Below are 20,742 nucleotides of genomic sequence, written 5' to 3' on the forward strand. Positions count from 1 at the left end.
CACAAAGAAGACTTAATTAAAGAATAGATAATATGTAGCAATAATTGGATCAATCACTATTCATACATAGTTCACCTTCTCTGGAACTGCCATAAGCTTGCGGTTTGAGGCAAATCAATTAGCGAATGCAGAATTGCCGTGGTTCAATTCTTACTAAAAAAGGGACTCTATCGTCTTGAAAGCTTACGTGACTATAAATTTTGGCAATATATACATTTTGGGGGGCAATAACGAATTTATCAGACAACGATGTCAATATACTAGTGGATTTGATGGCAGAGTGTCCCTTTAAATACATGTTTTATTCGTTGCAAATACATGAAGAGATTCATAAGAATCCTCCCTTATACATCTGCCCTGTTTCCCTGGCCCTATTGCTGATGTGCAAGGGGTTCAACCACAGAGGGCATCAGAAGTTTCCAGCAAGAAATTAACTGATCCAACTAGTTACAACTGATATGAAACCTGAAATGTGGAGGGAGAAGAGTGCTGAAGCTCTGCACTTTCTTTCCTACTGGTAAAACATGTACAAAATACTTTAATACTCTTTGTTGGTTGGGTTGTATGGAATATCAAACATTTTCTCTAAAAAACAAAAACATTTTTAGCGTCAGCTGAAATTTCTTTTATAAAAACATGATTTCCGTTATAATGCTTTACTACTGTTATGTGAGCATTATACTTTTTTAATCTATAAAAATATGAAAAGAATTATCAAAAATTACACGTACAATTTCCCAATTGATAATCTAGCAAAACACGTAGCAGGCTATGTTATCTGTTATTCCATGGCAGGTAAAAAAAATCCTCCATAAACAATTTAAATGTGCTTCACTCTGCAGACATATTTGCACTTAGGTCACTAAAATAACTGCTTTCTTTGAAAAAATGACAGGTAAATGAAAGCAGAACTGTAAGAGTCTTAAAAAAAGGACTATAAAATCAGGTGACAAACTTCATGGCTCAGTTGCTATGGCATTCTTTATGCTCAACTATGCAAAGAAGGCTTCGTCTTCAGAATAATTATGTGATTTCAATTCCATAGTTGAATTTATATAAACCGAATGTGGAAAGCTAACATTTAGATTCTCAATGCATAGTATGCTTATGCCTTTATATTATAACATGTACCAGGCACATCAGCATACCTAGGAATGCTTTGGGTTTGACCAAATGAAGTGTTGCTTCTCTGGACCTCTGCGTCACATTAGCCTTTCTTTGGTAAGGGGAGCGGTATTTTACCCCGCCCACTACCCCACCCACTTCCCCCCACATATGGCTAATCTGAGGCACTCTATGCTAGTCTCCTCTCCATACAAAGCCCACTGAGGTACCCCAGAAAAAAATGGCCTTGTAGGACCAGACACATACATGGTACATCAAGGGTTAAAATAAGTGTTGTAACGCCGACTGCACCAGGATTTGTAGAAGGCTGTTTGATGCCAACTCTTCCTTCTATCAAGAAGAAGCAGTCCCACGAGCATTTAAATATCAAAAAAGAAGTTCAGACGTGTCAAAGGAATACGCGGGGCGTGTCAAGACCCCACTCCCACGACCCGGAGGATTCGGGTGTTGAGCCGGAGAACCGGAGAAGCAGTGCTTTACCCAGTGATCTCCGGGTCAAACCCGGAGAGTTTCCAGGTACGCTTGTCTCCCACCTGATTTGAGTTGCTGCAATGGCTGTTCTGATTCCCTTTACAGGGTATCTCCCTCTCACAAATCCCAACTGATGCTCACTGAGAAGAAATTGTAATCTATCTGCATATAACTTGGCCAGAATTTTTATATCCTGATTCAGGAGGGTAATTGGTCAATGCAAACCAATTACAATGGGGTTTCTGTTTGACATGGGGATTAAAATGGTTCTTCCATTTTTGTAAAGTAATCCTAGAACATTTTAGTAATGGCAAAGGTGGTGGTATTATTGCCCCTGTGGAGGATATTGTGCCGGGATCAATTTGATTTTGCCCTAGCTTGCCTAACTTGTTGCCCCATAAGAAAAATATTGCTGTGTTGTCGTGTTTGCACTTTTGACCATAAAAGCGTGTCTAGAAGTTGTTTCACTGTGTCTAAGCGGAAAGGGTTGTAGCTTGTATTCATTGCGGTGTGGTATTTGGCAGTTTCCCAGAACAGTAGGGGTTCATCGACTTGGTCAATGTTATTCATTTATTTTAATCTTTGCTACTGCAAACCCACATTTTTTGCAAACTTAAATGCACTTACATATTAGTAAATAGACCCTATATTTCCAGAAACCTAAAAAAAATTCACAAAATCAATACTGACATGTTATTTAGACCAAGTATATTTCTAAAACACTTAAAAAATTAAGTTTACTTTTCCATCGTAAATACTAATATTTAACAAAGAGATAACAAGCATTGATTATTTTAGTCTATCAAGCAAATATTTAGATGGTATTATTGAAGTAGGTTTGCAATATTGAAGTATAATTACTGCTATCAAATCTAAATACTATTTCCACAAAGATCTAACAGCTAAAGGTTAATGCAATTTACCAGCCAGTTACACGAATGATCATTTCCTCTGTGTTCTGTTAAATTATGTATATATGCCTTTCCAGTGTTTGAACTGCAGCCCTTTTCATCTTTTTCATTCTTCTAAAGGGTTTGAAAAAGGTTTCTTATATTTCACCTTCTTATACAGGTTGCAGGCTGTATGTAGTACCAAACTAGTCGGTTAAGGTCCTAGGTTCAATCCGAGGGTACCAGCCTGAGCATTCGGGTTCTAAAAACTAGGCCACCAAACAGACGAAAACTAACCAAAAAGCTAAAAATTTTCAAAAAAATGATCAAAAACTTTATGTTAAACTCTAATTTCAGATTATGGGGGAAAATGTTTGACAAAACAATTTATTACCTCAATATTTAAAAATATTTTTGTATGTGTTTGATACGTATGTTTGTACTGTTGCTATTGACTTGACTTCCAAATGACCTTGATGGTTCATTATATGATACAACAGGAATAGTATTCTATTTTTTCCATCATTAAATTAGCCTCTTGGCCTATTGCTTTCTCAAACCCCACATTTTATAATTGAACAAACGTAATAAATCTATGTAAGCCTTATGTGTCCTTTTCAGTCATGTCTTAATGCCAACAAGTTCAAGAGCAGTCAGCTTCATATCAACTACTGAAGAATAACTGAAAATTGCATAAGCCCTGTAAAAGATTAACAGAATTGCCTCTATTCACTAAAGGTCCAGTGAACTTGTAGTAACAAACCAGCAAAGTTACTGCTGCCAACTCTCATCTATACAAGATTCAAATGGAATGGGGTTTAAAATATAAGTTAAACACTTGAGGGTACACCTATACCCCCCCCCAGCTTCAGTCCCTATGGTCTTTGATGGAAAGGAGTTAGCATGTATAAAAAAATGAAACAATAAAAAATGCTAATTACACTTACATCTAACCCAAGGGTGGAGGGTGCAAATTCCAATTAATGCACTCTTTGGGTGCCAGGGTGTTGTTGCAAAGCTACCTCAATTACTAACTTGCATTAACCTGACATTTACTGACTAGAGGCAAGTGAGTTTGAAGGAGCTATACAAAAAGCAGTAAAAGCTGCATTTATAAACCACATTTTGTACTCTGAGCTAGATATGCATCTATCAACTAAAGTGTAACAATGTATTACTTGGTGCTGCAAAGCTAGCAGTTGCCAACATAAAAAGCAACTCGAAAATACAGCTTTTAAATTATATTGAAAATAAATAGCCTTTTGTCTGTTGATAATGCACTGCCAGCCCAGTCATTATGCTTTGAACAATGTATTGCCTGAGTGAAGATATTTGTGATTAACTGAATTAGTGCTAGTCAATTACCGTAATTTATGAATACCTACTTCGCTCTGTATTGCTTGTTTTTCAAGTGGTAATTTGCAGTTATGTGCCAACTCAAAAATAGAGGACAGTTTTAAAATATATGTGGATGGGTTTTTTTTTTATGTTCTTCATGCTAATTTTATGCACACAATCAACATGATAAAGGGACTAAAATAACATGAGCGATAACAGTACTTCAACAAAATAACAACTCTTGTACAGATTATAATGGCACTACTAATTTTATTGTAGAAATAATATATAAAAAGAACAAACATATTACTTATTGTTTGAAAATATGTTTCTTTTCATTATGGACACTGCTTGTGTATCACGTAACAAGATGTTCTGCTGATTGTAATAACCAGAACCATGGATTTAACAATGCTTTAGAGACTTAGTTTTACCTTAAATATAATATGTGCAACCACATTCTTCAAAGTATAAGATTTGTAGGAAAAAATAAAAAATAAAAAACATTTACTTTATAATTAGTTGATTTTGGAATGTTTAGGGTACTTTCTCCTAGTTCCTGGCAATTTCAAGCAGATCAAAAGGAATATATCTATTGTACTGTTAACAGTTACCAAATGTATTATTCAGGTTACTAGGAGGAAGAACGATATTGTATATGTCCTTTTAATGAGACCATCTGGTTTTGTGCAGAAACTTAAATACTTTGCTATATATATATATCTCCTCCATTGCGCTCACCACAAATATACGATTAACTCTTTCAAGGTATAATACAACTGTCAACTTCAAGAAACTTAAAAAATGTCACCTTCTATTTCACTTGTACACCAACTGTTTAATCCCTTAAGAACCAGGTTGTTATTTCTTGTGTTGTTTTCAGAACAAGAAGGGCTTTCTATAGATACCATTATCTTGATTGTATCATATAGTTTCCTATAAAAATAATAAAATATGGAGAAAATTTGAAAAAAGCACCTTTTCTCACTTATATTTGAAAAATATTTTACTCATCTATTAAAGCTAATGAAAAACCCTGCTAAATAGATTCTACGATTTGTTTTTATGTTTTGTTTTTGTTTCAAGTTTTAGGGCAATAAGTACAAAAAGCATTTTGCCGTTTCAAAACCAAACTGTTTCAGATCTGGTAATCATGTCCCCATGCCCTATTTGGGACACTTTTGAATTCAGTCACTTCAATGTATCCCCATCAAACTATATATATATTTGAAAACTAGACACTCCCAGGTATTAGACACTCCAGCGGGTAAATGCTGGTATCCATGCACTAATTATACTACCAGCCTTTGATAAGCTTTGTGTTAGTAATTTTCAGGTATAAATCTAGACCTTCTGGTATAATTCACTTCAAAACAACACCCCGATATGTGTTCAGCAACCTCTCCTGAGTACAGTGAAATCACCCATGCATGGGTTTGCCTGATAATTCTACCAACAGCCTTTGTCAAAGTTTGTGGTAGTCATTTTTTGTGTTTTTTAACACACATTGCAGTTCAGGTATGAATTTATAGCTCCTGATAAATGTCACAAAACATTGTGATTAGAAAGCTGGGATCCATTGACTTGCATGGTTGAATGCAGTACCTGTATGCAACCTGCAGGGGAGCCCAGAGCTCTCAGGAGGTTCTGTAGAGACTTTGCTTATTTAATGCCATGACGTACCAGGCACGTCATTGGTTGTTAGCTGACCATTTCTTCCATGATGTGCCTGGCACGTCATTGGTGGTTAAGTGGTTAAAAACCAAAGTATTTTCATTAAATAGGTGACTGTCTTCTGTGGGAACAACACAAATAAACACTTTAATCAATGTATTAACCCTTTACCTACCTATCAGGAAAATATGCACAGTGGATAAAGAATTATACAACCCATTAGTTAACGTACCACTGTATTTGTTCAAACATAAGAAGGTGTTTTTTTAGAGCCAATGCTGTGAGAAATATATTCAAAGTCAAATAGAGGTCTGGCTACAAGACTGAGATCCAGAACCTCCTCTCTGGCAGTCGGTTAATATCTGCACGATCGTTGCTGCCCAGCACTTCTGCCAGGGCTTCTAGGACGGAGCACCGGTGTGACAGGACCTACAGGTGCTCCACCATAGAAGCCCAGCGGAAGTTCCGGGCAGCTGCGGAGGTTGTCTGCGCTGCAGGGGACCAGGATCCTCCTCTCTGGCAGTGGGTGAACAACTTCTGGGTAACAGCGGAGGTTGTCTACGTGCATCGGTCCACCGGCTGCCCCCACTAGACACCGGGGAGTCTGAGGCATGGGGGAAAAGTCTGGGGATGCATTGGTAAGTCTGGGAAGGGGCAGTCTGGGAAGTAGTATAAGGCATATCTAGGGGGCAGAGTGGCATTTCAGGGAGGCAGAGTGGCAAATAGGGGGGTGTACGGCATATCTGGGGCAGAGTGGTATATCAGAAAGGCAGAGTGGCATATAGGGGGAGTTTAAGGTATATGTAATATTTATTAGAAAAACCTTTTTCCTATAGCGTAGTCTTAGATTCAGGCCTTTTCTTTTTTCCTAAACCATAATGGAGTCGCTCGTCTCCAACACCCGCAAGACCAAGAAACACGCTTACCATGAGTCTGTTTGGCTTTTCAGACACTGTGGTCAGTGGTGTTCTGCAAGTGGTCATCTTTACTAGCTCCAATTCCTGCCAAACCATAACAGTAAGATATAACACTAAAATGTTAAAGCAAGGAGATGAAAAAAAAAGATTTTCCTTACTTTCACAAAAGTTTGCATTATTTTAAAGGATCTCATTAGGTTCAGCCTAAGCAAACAACAAAATATAACATCAAAAAATTTAGTTTGAGAAAAAAAAAAGAACTGAAAGGTCAGCATTGTCACAAAGCCAGAAATAAAGTATTGACACAAAAAATAACCCAGCAAAACAAAAAACATTTCATCTTCTTGCTTCGGGCAGTTTATAGACTGCTGACCTATAAAGTAACTAACTAGATAAGGTTATAAATAATAGGATTCTCAAAGGACCTGTAGGCGATAAATCCAAGTAAGTACTTTAAAGTAGAGTTGATTAACAGAAAACAAAGTGAACTCAAGAGATCTTTTTCTTTCAAAAGTGTTTTTCTATTTCTGACAAAACTTTGCTAGGTTGCATAGAAAGAATCACTGTTTCAACTGAAGGCTACTTTGGTACCAAAATACATCAACAAACTTTGTAATATTCTATCCATTATCCAGTAAGCTAGGTAAAACTGTAACCAGGCTGCCCATAGCCATACGATATCAGTCTGCAATAACCCCAAAGAAATCAGGCACAGCCCCAACATAAAGGCAAAATATAAAGCTGCTTGGGACACCTAGCTGGTGAGGTCAGCTTTCATGTATTAGCAAGTAAAGACGTTCATGAGGTGGGCACTAGAAACACAGTTGACCTAGGGCACAATAAGCACTAGGAATGGACCTAAAACTAATATGGACCTAAAAGTAATATGTAAAAAAAGGTGCCTACTGTCTCCATCTGACAGAAATGTCCCAATGGGACCCCCATAGAGAATGGTAAGATGACTAGCTCTCTGAGAGTATCACTATAGGGAGAAAGTGAATACAATTTTGCAAGAAAGCTTGGGTTACCCCAAACTGGGATTCACGTCTTTATTTGGGCTTGTGTATTGGTCTGTAGGGTACATTGTTTTCAGGAAACATTTATTACAACTACTACATTTAGGTAAGCATGTTCATATGCACTCCTATATTCCATTGCAGTTACTACAAATATGCTATATAATGTTATGTGTAGTCATGTTTAAAAGCAGCTAATATATACATACTTATTAAGATTCCACCACTTACAACATCACCAGTGCTCAACGGCCATCCACACATGCGGCCTTGTCTCTAGTCTAGGTTGCGTTGTGTGATATCTCAACACTGCAAAAAGATGTGTTCCAGGAGAAAGCCTGCGATAGTGACCATGTTGCTATATACATGACATCGCAAACTAGGCTTATTTGTCACTGGTTCTTATGGCAAGCAATAAAAGTGTGGTCGATGGCATCACCACTAATTCTGAAATATATACTGTCCATTTTGACAAACCTTACTCTGTTACTCTCATGTTCTAAATGTATCTTTCTTTTCAGTATAATGTTTTTATTTTCTTTTTTTGCCTTTTATTTAAGTACAGGGTGCTCGGTGTATGTATGATATTGTGGTTCAATGTATACATAGCTCTGTGTATAGATGGTATCATAAAACTGTGTATACATATGATCACTGTTCTGTGCGTGTATATAATCATGGATCTACAGTATGTATGCACAGGGTCAAGGGTATACATGAGATCATAGCTTCAATTCTCTCAACCACATGTTACCTTAGAGACAAAAAACAATGCTTAAGTGCTTTATTACAATTGTATAATTAAATCAGTTACTTTCATATAGATTTCTGGATGGAACATACCACCCTAAACGCTATTAAGATAATTACTGTGCCTTTTACTATGTTATATATATTGGATTTTCAGTACTCTGGAATTCTTATCCTGTATAATACGCCGATCAGCCATAACATTATGACCACCTGCCTATTATTGTGTTGGTCCCACTTTTGCCCCCAAACCAGCACTGTATAGGCATGGACTCCAGAAAACCTCTGAAGGTGTGCTGTGGTATCTGGCACCAAGACTTTAGCAGCAGATCCTGTAAGTCCTGTAAGTTGTGAGGTGGGGCCTCCATGGATGCATCCTGGTGCCATGCGTTCTCCTGGTAATGACTCTCACCCAATGACTCCCTACCTTCTCAGCCAACCATTTTCCGCGTTCTTTCCCATTCTCCATAGCTCTGCTTCTTGTCTTGCCTCTTCTTGTTTTTTTGTATTCTTTCTTCTGTCTTCTTGGAACCCTTCTTCCTACTATCGGCTGTATTATGCAGGCCTTCCACAGCGGTTCCGTAAAAAACAGCAGTTAGTGAGAGTGTGAGAGAGTGTAAGAGACAGTAAGAGAGAGTGAGAGTAAAAAAAATAACAAAATGCAAACGAAAAATTGCGAGCTCTCTGCTGTTTTTGTCTGTTTCGTTGGGGTCCCGCCTCATTTTTGGACATTTGTACAAATTAGGAAAAGTGGCATATTTCATTAAAATTCATACAAATCATCATGTAAAAGTCTAGCTTACATTATGAGTTTCAATTAGTCTTAGTAATGTGGCTCAAAATCTTTCCGACTTCTCACCAGGCACAATATACATCAAGCAAGCTATTTGACAATATTACATTTCTCACTTGAAGCCACAGACACTTAGAACAGCACACCAGGTAACGAGAGCATGTTTATGACAGGCTGGTCACCGAAATTGTATTTTAAATTTTAAATATTTTTTCCATCCCATTGAAGGTCTTTCCTGGCTACCTCTAATGAAGCCAGTAAGCATTAGTACATAAATGTATTGCACATGCTCAGTATCATTCTCACTGAAACAGCAGCAAATTAAATATATGCCACCAAATTATCAGCGTTTAGTTCTCATACGTACGTGTGTCTGGCTCCTATAGACTACTCTCGGCTTCTATTAGAATGCAACAAGAATGAGCGTCCTTCTGGGTTATGCATTGGTGTCCAGAAAAAAGTGACTCCAATATGCAATTTAAAATAAATATAGGACTAGAATGTTCCTTCAAGTCCTCTGTTTCCACTGACACCACGGTATGATTTATACTTTATTTTACCTTTTGGATTTTTAAAACCTCAAGTACATTATTTACATTCATCACCACCAAACTGCAGCTGCCACGATCTAACTTAAATAATTAACCATTTAGCTTATTCCACCAGGACAAGACATTTTGTTATATCTCTAATTACCCGTATTGCTTGCGCCTGATGTGCTTAATTTGAGGTTTTTTTGTATGTAATATTTCTGTTTAGGTCCATCAATTTTCACTATTTAATTGATTTCCTTGATAACTATTGAATTAATCCTATGCAACCTTCCTAACCTAGGATAAAACCCATAGGCCATCATCAAGTTCTGATTAGCTAAGCATTACTTGGTTAGATATTAGAGAAATATTTGGATAAAGAAAAAAAACTATGGTTAGTACTGTGGCCTTTTATTCACCCCTAAGTAAAATGTTATATCAAAAAGAATTGCTCGCAGTACACTGTATTATGATTATACAGTTATTAAGGCCCTATTATACTTTTTCCATTTATATTTTTTTCTACGGAGTTCAGTTTGCGTATATTTTTTGTGATGAGGAATTGTGATTAAATAGCTTTTTAACCGTACAAGAAGCAAAGCCCTAAATTATTGCGATTCTCTTGGGTGCATTCCATCGTGTTCCATTGATTTATCTATTTTCCATTTTAAGAGCTGCAGGAATATCTTCTTTTCAGTATATAAACTCTTACTGCTATGCCTATTGTTTTTCAAGCAAATACATCACCTAAAGAGACGAAGGAAGAATACTACTGAATATAAATGCTGTATATGGGAGGTAACAAACCCAAAAAACTAAGAACACGCGGGAAGTACAGTATATTTCCGACAAAGTGTAGTGCAAAGGCTAGTGGATTCGAGGTTTAGATAAAATGTACCGTATTTGCTCGATTATAAGACGAGGTTTTTTTCAGAGCAAATGCTCTGAAAAATACCCCTCGTCTTATAATCGGGGTCGTCTTCTAATCAGACCTCAAATAGAGGTCTGATTAGGAGACTAAGATCCAGATCCCCCACACCGCTGCAGGGGACCTGGATCCTCCTGTCGTCGCCCCCCCCCACACACACACTTACCGGTGCTTCCGGAGGTGAAGTTGGCAGCGGGGGTTTGTATGCGTCCGTCGCAAATACCTTCCCCGACTGTCAGAGATCAGAGTTCCAGAGTTCCTGATCTCTGACAGCCGGGGAAGGTATTTGCGACGGACGCATACAAACCCCCGCTGCCAACTCCACCTCCTTCCGGCTGCCGCGGAATGAGACGTCAACCCGGGGCATTTAATAGTGCACTCTGCCTCCTGAAATGCCTTATACCTCCCTATATGCCACTCTGCCCCATAATATGCCTTTTAACCCCCTAAATGCCAGAGTGGCATATAGGGGTATAAGGCATTTCTGGAGGCAGAGGGCTCTATACAATGCCTTTTAACTCCCTTAATGCCACTCTGCCTCCTGGAATGCCTTATACCTCCCTATATGCCACTCTGCCCCATAATATGCATTTTAACCCCCTAAATGCCAGAATGGGATATAGGGGTATAAGGCATTTCTGGAGGCAGAGTGGCACATAGGGGGTCAAAAGGCATACCATGGGGCACAGTGGCATATAGAGGGTTAAAAGGCATATCATGGGCCACAGTGCCATATTGGTGTGGCAAGCCTGGGGGCAGATGTGCGTAACTGGGGGACAGGTTGGAAAATACAAGAAATAAAAACAAAAAAAAAATATTTTTCTCAATCATAGCTTTTATTAAAAAAAATAGTTTACATGAATTAACATTTACTGGTAAAACTTTTTTCCTTTAGGGTCGTCTTATATTCAGGCTTTTTCTTTTTTTCCTAAGTTAATATTCAGATTTTGGGGGGTCGTCTTATAATCAGGGTCGTCTTATAATCGAGCAAATACGGTAAGTGTAACTTCACTGAGAGGATTGGAGAAATGTGGAAAAACCTTCCCGTTAATATGGGTTAAAATGTGGGGAGAATGGTTTCCTGCCATTAAATTCTATTTTTCTATAGTATTGCTAGTGCCTTAATATTTCTTATTAATGTAGTAATGTAGTCAATGTGTTTGCACTCTTATGACTTCTACTACTAGAGTTGCTAGTAAATGCAGATAACTTTGGCAATTGTGACATGAGCTGCAGTAATATATTCCAGCACAATTTACCCAGCAAAAAGCTAAGACACAAAAGTTAATTTGCACCCATAAAGACCTCATTATGATAACCTATTCTTTAAAAGTTGTTAAGCAATCCTCAGATCTTTAAATGACATAATGAATGTGCATTGATGGTAAAAGGATCATTGTGTTTTTTCTTAGGTATTTGCCAATTCTGGAGTGCTTTGCTTTTCATTATATTCTACTCTGTTTTCAAAATTGACAACAGTTCTTATCTGCCTGATGGAGTGGAGGAGGTGAGAATAAATAGCTACATTAAGACACCTTTTCCATCTGTTATATTATTTTTATAATCATTGCAACTGAGTTCTCTCACATAGTTTTCATTTTAACTTTAGATAGATATAATATTTATAATGCTCAAAGGCTGCCTCTGAACAAACTCAGCGAATTTCAAAAGATACCTCTAAAAAATATGACTGTTATGTTCCCTTTACATCATGTCATCGTAGATGGTTATCATAGATCTCCTTTTGTACCTGTTTGTTATTGAGGGTGATTTTAATTTATTCCCCTGACTGTTAACAGCGCCACGGAATCTGCTGGCACTATATAAATAAATGTGACGTAATGCATAGAGACTGCACAAAAGCAATTGAAATGCTTCTGATCCTACCAGGACATTTCCATTAGTTGATGAAAAATGGAAATTCCAGTTACAAGATGTGGCATGAGACCACATTATTTTTTTTAGTATGCAGACAGTAAAGAAACAGGGCACAGTAGCTACACCTACAACATATGTCCGACTCCCTTTGGAACTTTTTAAACATAACATCTTATGTCTATTGTTTTGTCTGATATTGTTAAAATAAATAAAAAATGAAAGTAGAAATCTTGGCTTAAACACAAAAAATGCATTCACAAAGTATTGTATATTAATATGTACACATATTATGTAACAGAATGATTAAATTGTAGCACACAATTGACGACATGCTATGATATCATATCTGCAACCAGACTGATTTTGTATAGTACCTATCACTCCCAATGTAGGGTCTTAGTCTTAGTCAAGTGGTTTGGTTAAAGAAAATATTCCATGCTAGGTATGACTTAATGTCTAGTGCAGTGTTGTCTAACATGGGGACTGCGGTCCAAATCTGGCCCTTAAAATCCATTCTCCAACTTGTAAGTCTGTGAGCAGGCCCGGTCCTACAATGGCGCAGAGTGGGGCAATTGCCCCAGGTGGCACTTTTGAAGGGGCGGCACTTTGCTGCCCCAAGCGCTTTTTTTTTCTTTTTACGGAGGAGAGAGGGGGGCACCGAGTGGTTTTCGCCCCTCTCCTCTGCGTGCCCTCTAGCTCGGTCTCGGTGCCGGCTTGTAATGCTGAGCGCCGGAAGTGACGTAAATTTCCGGCGCTCAGCATTACAAGCCGGCACCGTGGCAGAGCAGGAAGACTCACCGCAGGACTGTTTAAAGGTAAGTACAAAGGGAGGGGGGGTAGATAATGGCGTTGGCGAAGTTTAAAATGCCGCCCCCCCCTCCTTGGGCCGGCCCTGTCTGTGAGTTGTGTTTTATGTGTAGTTGCTGTGAGCTATGAGTGTTGACAGCACTAGTCTGTGAGCTCCTTTGTAAGTGAATATCTGTGAGTGTTGTGTACTGAGGTCTTGTGTGCCCTTCTACATTACTTGAGTTGTGTAGTTGTGTGTGCGCCTTTATGAGTGTATATCTGTGAGTTGTTTGAGTGTTGGGGGGGTGACTGATGTGAGATAATATTAAAATGTACTTTTATATACCTGTTCATCATATAACTAAACATAGCTGCAAATCTAATTATATTGTGGCGTATCAAGTACATTTACAAATGTACGGCCCCCAATAGGTGTCGGTAAATGCAGTCACATTGCCCAGTTTATACACATTCTAACAGCTTTGGTTTTGATGTGCACATATCTATACAATATGGCAACATCCCATTACATAAAATATACACTTTTTTTCCAGAAGTCCATAGAAAGCCAATTATTAATGAAAATGAATATCTTGCTAAGCCCGTGGTACTTGCAGCCAGTCAGGAACACAACCACAAGTCAATAATTAGGAGCGCGATTTACTTTCATATGTAAGGTAAATTTATCCACAATGTATGCTTACACCAATCAACTAGATACGCTCAAATAAGTAGGTTTGTCTTAGTCTAGCAAAAGAAGGCCTATAAAGTCTGCCATGAACACATCAGCAATGTGTGGTTGTGAGTAGGAGGCACCCAGATATCATTTGATTACACACAATGGTGTCCTCCACCTCTGCATATAATGTTAGTTATATAAACATATTATAAAACATACAGCCCATGTAAGCTCCCTTGCTCCACATACCAAGATGGACATCAGATGTTACAGAGGGGTCAAATGCAGTAAATTCCCTTTAAGTAGCCCTGTAACCTCATAAACATTGCATGTACAGTGTCTTAGCATCCATTGTCATACCAGGATAAGGCTTGGAAATGTGATGTGTGGGTTTTATTAGTCCCAATTACTACAGTGTGAACTAAGAAGCATACCGTATTTTCCGGCGTATAAGACGACTTTTTAACCCGTGAAAATCTTATCAAAAGTCGGGGGTCGTCTTTTACACCGCGTATACTTACTTACTTACCGAGCCAGACCGGAATCTCTAGGGGAGGGGCGAGCGGAGAAGCCGCCTTCCCTGGGCCGGTCTTTAGGGCCGCGCCGAGGTAGGTGCAAGATCGTGATCTCCCAGACTAGCCCTGATCAGCGGGCGCCCGATGAGCAGGGCTGGTTGGGGAGATCACGACCTCCCTCTAACTAGCCCAGCATTAGGGAATTCGTGGTCTGGCACTTCAGACCTCGGCTTCCGTGCTCCCTAATTAGTATGCGCCGGCTATTGATGCCGAGCGCGGGGATGATGTCATGTCCCGGCGCTCGGCATCAATTGCTGGCGCATAGTAAATGACAGACCTTACGCTCCCACAACTGGATGGAAGACGAGATGAGAGAGGTAAGAGATGGGGAGAAAGGGGCAGTGTATGGGCGGGCTGGGCCGGGGGGCAGGGGGGCAATTGCCCCCCAGGCCGCCCGAAATCTAATCTAAACGGCCTCTGGGTGCTGATGCCACCGGCCGGAGCTACTTTAATACTTTATTTATTTATTTTTAATATGGCAAGCTGATCTGGCATATTAAATAAATAAAAAAAAGGATTAAAGTAGCTCCGGCCAGTGGCATCAGCACCCAGCCCATTTAGATAAGTTTTCCAGCAGTCTGATGGCCGCATAGTGATGGGAGCAGCATGAGGGGTGAAAGGTGAGTGCGAGGGGGCGGAGCCACTTCACTTGACTTGCCCCCCAGGCCTTAGGCTGCCAGCCCTCCCCTGTGTATATATATATATATGTGTGTGTGTGTGTGTGTAAAGGCAGTGGTGTGTGGTGAGGACAGTTTATAAATGTGTATGTATGGACAGGCGTATGTTAGTATGTGTATATATATATATATATATATATATATATATATATATATATGTCTGTGTAAGGGCAGTGTATGTGTATGGGCAGGTGTGTGTAAGGGCAGTGTATGTGTATATGTGTGTTTGTAAGCTGGTGTGTACGTGTATATGTGTGTAAAGGAAGGGGTGTGTGAGGGCAGTGTATGTCTATACATGTGTGTGTGGACAGGCATATGTTAGGGAGAGCTGACCCACCCAATCCAAGCAGGCTTTGTATACACAACCAGCCAATCACCGGTAAGGTACATCGCTTGCCGTGATTGGCTGGTTGTTGTATACTGGGTAGAGGGGTAGTCTTATACGGCGAGTATAGCCCAAACTCTATATTTTAACTGGAAAAGTTGGGGTCGTCTTATACGCCCAGTCGTCTTATACGCCGGAAAATACGGTAATTAAGAACAAATTCTCCCAATGGAAGCTTTTTTCTACCTGTCACATTACATATATGTAATTAACTGGAATAATATTATTAGCTAACTTTATTTATGCATTTAGAGACAGTATTTAGAAATTATTTTGTTCATAAATTCAAAGAAGAGCTTTAAAGGAACAGTAAAGTCCTTTGTACTATACCATAGTTTTTTTTACTTCTATAAGAAAAACTATTGTTTGTGGCAAAATCCCCTTCTGTATTCTTATGCATAATTTGCTTAGCAAGCTTCCATGCATAAATTGGGTGTCTCTTTTTGTTGATGAACATGACCACATGTGGCAAATAAACCCCTGATAAAATAGGTATGACTGCCTTTTCTTACAAAGGGCATGTATAAAGAACTGAATTAGATAGATTCTCAAAATCAAAATTCATCAAGATCTCTTCACATTTTGTTCTGTATCAATTACAGTTAAGGACAGTACATTTTTTTATTGATTTTGTAGTGAAAGTATCAAAAAATAGAAAATTGAAAGTTAAGTTGCAGAGGTGACTAGAGTCACACAGTTATTTTTTATTCAAAGGCCAATTTTACATTTCCCCAGTACATGGCATATTAATCTTTTTCATATAACAAAATGTATTGCACCAAAAACCTGTAGCAAAAATGAGTTCCAGGTTCCACAAATATGAAATGCAGAAATAATATTAAAATGGAGCTCCAAATGCTATTAAAATCTTGTCATTGACACATGGGACACTTTCATTGACATTCTAAGATGTATAGGTATTAAAATCAAAATGTGGTTTCTGAAGCCAATGTCAAAGATGGCAAAACCTGATGCTTTTAGTGTAGGGGAATATTCTACTGTCCTTATCAGCTTTCATTTCATGATAACAGTAACAGTAAGTGTAAAATTTTAAAATCTGTCATTATTGGGTGCATCACCTAGAATACACACAGAACTTGCTGTCAATAGGAACAGCAAATACTATTATTGTTAACACATTGTTTTTAGGATTGGGATTTCCCTATTAGAAGACAAAACAAATTAAAAGTATTCTTTTCACTCCTACGAACCCTTTTGGACTTAAAAGGGTAAGAAAATATAAAGTGAGGTACAAGCTAACCAAATGCCTTTGTTGGTTTCCAGTGCCATTTTCCATATCAAGAAATATGCTTACGGTTTCATTTAAATTACATATGGTGCAAACTGCAGTCACATTACATCCAATCATTGGTCTATGGGCTGATAAATAGACTATATGTATTTATATACTAAATGTCAGTAATTTGTATGTAAAATAGTGGACTAATTTATTGTGTGTGATTACCAGTGGGATAATGACTTAAATACAGTACTAAAATACTTGGCAGTCAAACTACATAGTCATTTTCCATTTTGCATTGTTTGTCTTCTGTGATGCAAGAGTAACTATTAAGGATTTTTCTGTTTTCAAACTTTGCAACCTACCACACACATTAAAATCAGATTTTGTAGGCATTTTACAAAATAAATATTTTGTTGCTGTTAGAAAGTGTTCTGGGAGTCTGCAAATGTCTATGAATGTAAATGTGCAATCATTTAGACTAAACAACAGACAAAAGAAGAAAATATTAAAGCAGCCACATTTTAAAGGATACATAACAGTTAAACGTTAAATTATTCTTAACGTCAGTGTTTCTCACTCTGTGGTGCGTGCATCCCTAAGCTTATGGTGTTTAATATGAAACATAGAAACATAGAATTTGACGGCAGATAAGAACCATATGGGCCATCTAGTCTGCCCATTTTCCTGATGTAGACTCAGACCTTAATCAGCCCTTGGTCTTCTCTTAGATTTAGCAGGGCTTTAGGTTAGTCTCTACCACACCTGAGGCTGTTTCATCTATCAGTAGAACTTCCTTACATTACATCCAAACCTCTGACCCTCTAGCAGTAGATCATGACCTCTTGTTCTAACATTTCTCCTCCTTTGACTTAAACCATTAACAAATAGGGTACTTACACAAGAAAGGTTAATACTAGCTGTGGGGCATTCATTTATTGAAACTAGGTACATGAAATACTAAGATGGAAAATGTTAATTATATGGATGTCTTGATAAATTCTGTTAATATAGGTTAATTCTGTAACCTATATTCAGTTGCCACACTGGGAGGCAATGATTACAGAATTATTTCAGGAGAAAGCAGTCACATTCCGGGAACTCTAAATTCTTCCATGTTCTCTTCTCTACACAATAAATAATCATCGAGAACTTTGTTGCACAAATCAACAACCATAATTTCAGCCACAAACTTAATTTAGGCATCTCTGTAACTCCCTCTTCTCTTATATCTCTGTTACCTGCTGTACTGGAAAAAAATCCTTTCTTCAGATGGTGACTAAGATTTGGAAGAAGCACATGACTGCTAAGCAATTGAACCCGAACATAAGAATAAGAAAAGCCGCAATATAATATAAAAAGCATAGGTCATCATTGTGCTTATGATCATTATCTTATTTGACTCATACCCTGCGATTCTGCAGTAACTGAGTTTGCAGAGTACCATTCACCCTACAGATACATATTGCAATATGTACATTGAAAAAAAAAAGAACTGGAACACATTTAAATAGCAGAACTCACTCACTGTTAGAGATCATGTTAAGTAGATAAATAAATGATCATTTTAAATATTTATAAACAAACTACTTATATTTGGCAAAATGTTTTATCCATTTAACTAAATAAAAAGCTTTTGTTACTAGCCAGACACAATAGGAATGCGTAATGATTCTAATATGCGGTCATGTTGTTTATAAACTGCAGCATGCCAGTCGGAGGCTTATGGGGAATCCTGCACGATATACGGTAAGTGATACTATACTAGCTCAGGGGAGCCTGCCTGGCTAAGCATTCCCTTGCACAGTATCCCGATGCAACAGACCTGTCGAGAGATGTGAGCCGCATATTAACTTCAAGCCGTATCAGGAACAGATATGCTGCGTGGGGACCCCCGATCTTAAACCGATGCCGATAAGAGCGGGGTTATAGAATGCTCCGAGAAGAATGCTGACATCATGATCCAACTGTGATTATAATACCAATAGTGATATAGTAACGGATTGTCACACGGGCCTTGGCAAGGTATGGGTTAAATTCAAGCGCAGGTGCTTTGGTAAATACATAAGCAGAGGGGGCAATAGGGATGCCAAGGTGTAGTGAGCACATCTTAAGTGAACAATACAAATAGGGAGATCGGCTTACCTTAGCAAGGTGAATAACCTTGGAGCGGACGCAAAAGTTCAGACTTTAGTGGAATGTGGAACAGCTACTCCGTGCGGTCCATAGACGAGACTGCTGCGTGTGTGTACGTTTTCCACTCGCTGGCAAAGACAGGTATAAATGACTGCTCTCCCATCCACAGCAGTGAGCAGCACTCAGTCCACAGCAGAGAGCAGCTAAAGGGAGCTTTGTGGATGTGAACCTTAGCTGGGAGGGGATGCACATCTACACACAGGAGCCAGGGAGATTACACACAGCCCTGGGAATGCCCTTTTTTTGCAGATCCCTTAGTTCAAACTGCAGTGTGATGGCAGAACTAATGTGATGGGATGGGGGAGGCAGGATGAGTGAGGCAGGAAAGCCTGCATGGCAGGATGGGCCAACTTTCCCACTGCAGCCTCCTTTAGACGTGAGTAAATGTGCTGCCTTTCACGCAGATCAGCAAAAGCAGCGAAGGAGGGAGGAAGATGGCAAATAATGAAAGAGAGTGAGAGGCTGCATGAGATGTGAAGGTGGGAGATAAGGGCAGTGACTGCTCTGTGCTGACAGTAATTTACAGCCCTGCACAAGAGAGAGGTAGAGATGCGAGAGAAGGAGGTTCCTCCTTGGTCTTAAAGAGAGCTGCACTGAAAGTGATCTGATTTGTCTGCTCTTGTTCCCTCTGTGTCTGACACATTGAAGAAGATGGTGAGATATTTCAGCCTTGGCTACTGTATTACCTGTCATAGTAGTAAGTGTTTTATGCCACTGCATTATGTATAATCCGAGTGAGCTATTCCCTGCCCTGCTTCTTGGTGATCATAATAAAGCTGCCACAGCCAAGAAAGATTCCTCAGTCACAGCACGTTCCACCTTTAGCCCAAGCAAGTACTGCTCTACAAATAAATTCATCAGACCAGAAGCCATCAAGCTCATTTATATTGTATACATCAGAGCAAAACACAGTCACAAGGAACCTGATTCCCTTAGTGTGCTGAGACACACATAGATCCAGCACTCATAGATACATCAAAATGATCAGCTTCCCTCTCAGTTTTTTCTTCTCTCTTTTTGACATATTGGTCCAGTAGTGTGCATTTTATTAGATTTTTTGTCCCTGTATTTTTATATGGAAGGTTTTTCCTCTACAGGTTATGAGCTGGGGAAGATGTAATAAAATGTGATGGATTGGTTTATTTCCAGGGACACCATGGAATAAGTTTAATTAAGCCTGGTGAGAACCCTTGAATGGTGGCCGAATTAGCTTGGTCTGGTTTGTCCTGGCTCATGCTGCCCATTGTAGCTGTTACTGTAACTAGAAAAACAATTTTATTTCTCATGTTAAAAACAGCTGGTTTTCATAATAGTATATACAGTTTTCAGACTGAGTGAGTATATGGTTATTGTAGTGCTACATATATAGCTAATTGCTGTGACGCAATATTGACTAATTCTTTGGTTTGATTGAGATCCCATTACTTATAATGCACTGATACTGTTTTTCTTATCTATTATTTTTCAGTTGATACATGGTGAGGGCTTTCCATCCCAAGTTAGTGTTTTCTTATTTTCAATACAGTTGTTTATGCATCCTAAGCTTAAACGGTGTCGCTGAAATGCCTTGCTAGCGACAATGAAAACCCACCCCAGGACGCACTGTGACCACTCCAGAAAGAAGTCACAAGCACCACTGCGAGAGGGTTTGCCTCTCGCAAGATGGCAGCATCCTTTAAAAAAATAAACAGATTCTGAAGAGTTTCTCTCCAGACCCTCCTGAGAACTCTGTGCTCCCTTTGTAGGTTGAATACAGGTACTGTATTCAGTACAAAAATATGGTTTGATGAGGTAAATTGAATTAACTGCCTTCAAAGATGTCCCAAATAGGACATGGGGCATAGAGACCAGATGTCAAAGCTCCCAAATGTGGTGTTTTTACCGCCCAAAC

General features: G+C 38.8%; 1 protein-coding gene across 2 annotated transcripts in view; it reads right to left on the bottom strand.

Annotated features, from left to right (window-relative positions):
* Positions 1-19,418, bottom strand: part of SYNDIG1 (synapse differentiation inducing 1) — an 83,831-nt gene extending 64,413 nt beyond the window's left edge. For both annotated transcript variants that reach the window (XM_053459445.1, XM_053459446.1), the window contains exon 1: positions 18,801-19,418. The gene's annotated coding sequence lies outside the window, so the exon portion shown is untranslated. The remainder of the gene's footprint in view (positions 1-18,800) is intronic.
* Positions 19,419-20,742: the final 1,324 nt, after the last annotated feature.

The sequence above is a fragment of the Spea bombifrons genome, chromosome 3 (genome assembly GCF_027358695.1).
Source record: "Spea bombifrons isolate aSpeBom1 chromosome 3, aSpeBom1.2.pri, whole genome shotgun sequence".
NCBI lineage: Eukaryota > Metazoa > Chordata > Amphibia > Anura > Pelobatidae > Spea > Spea bombifrons.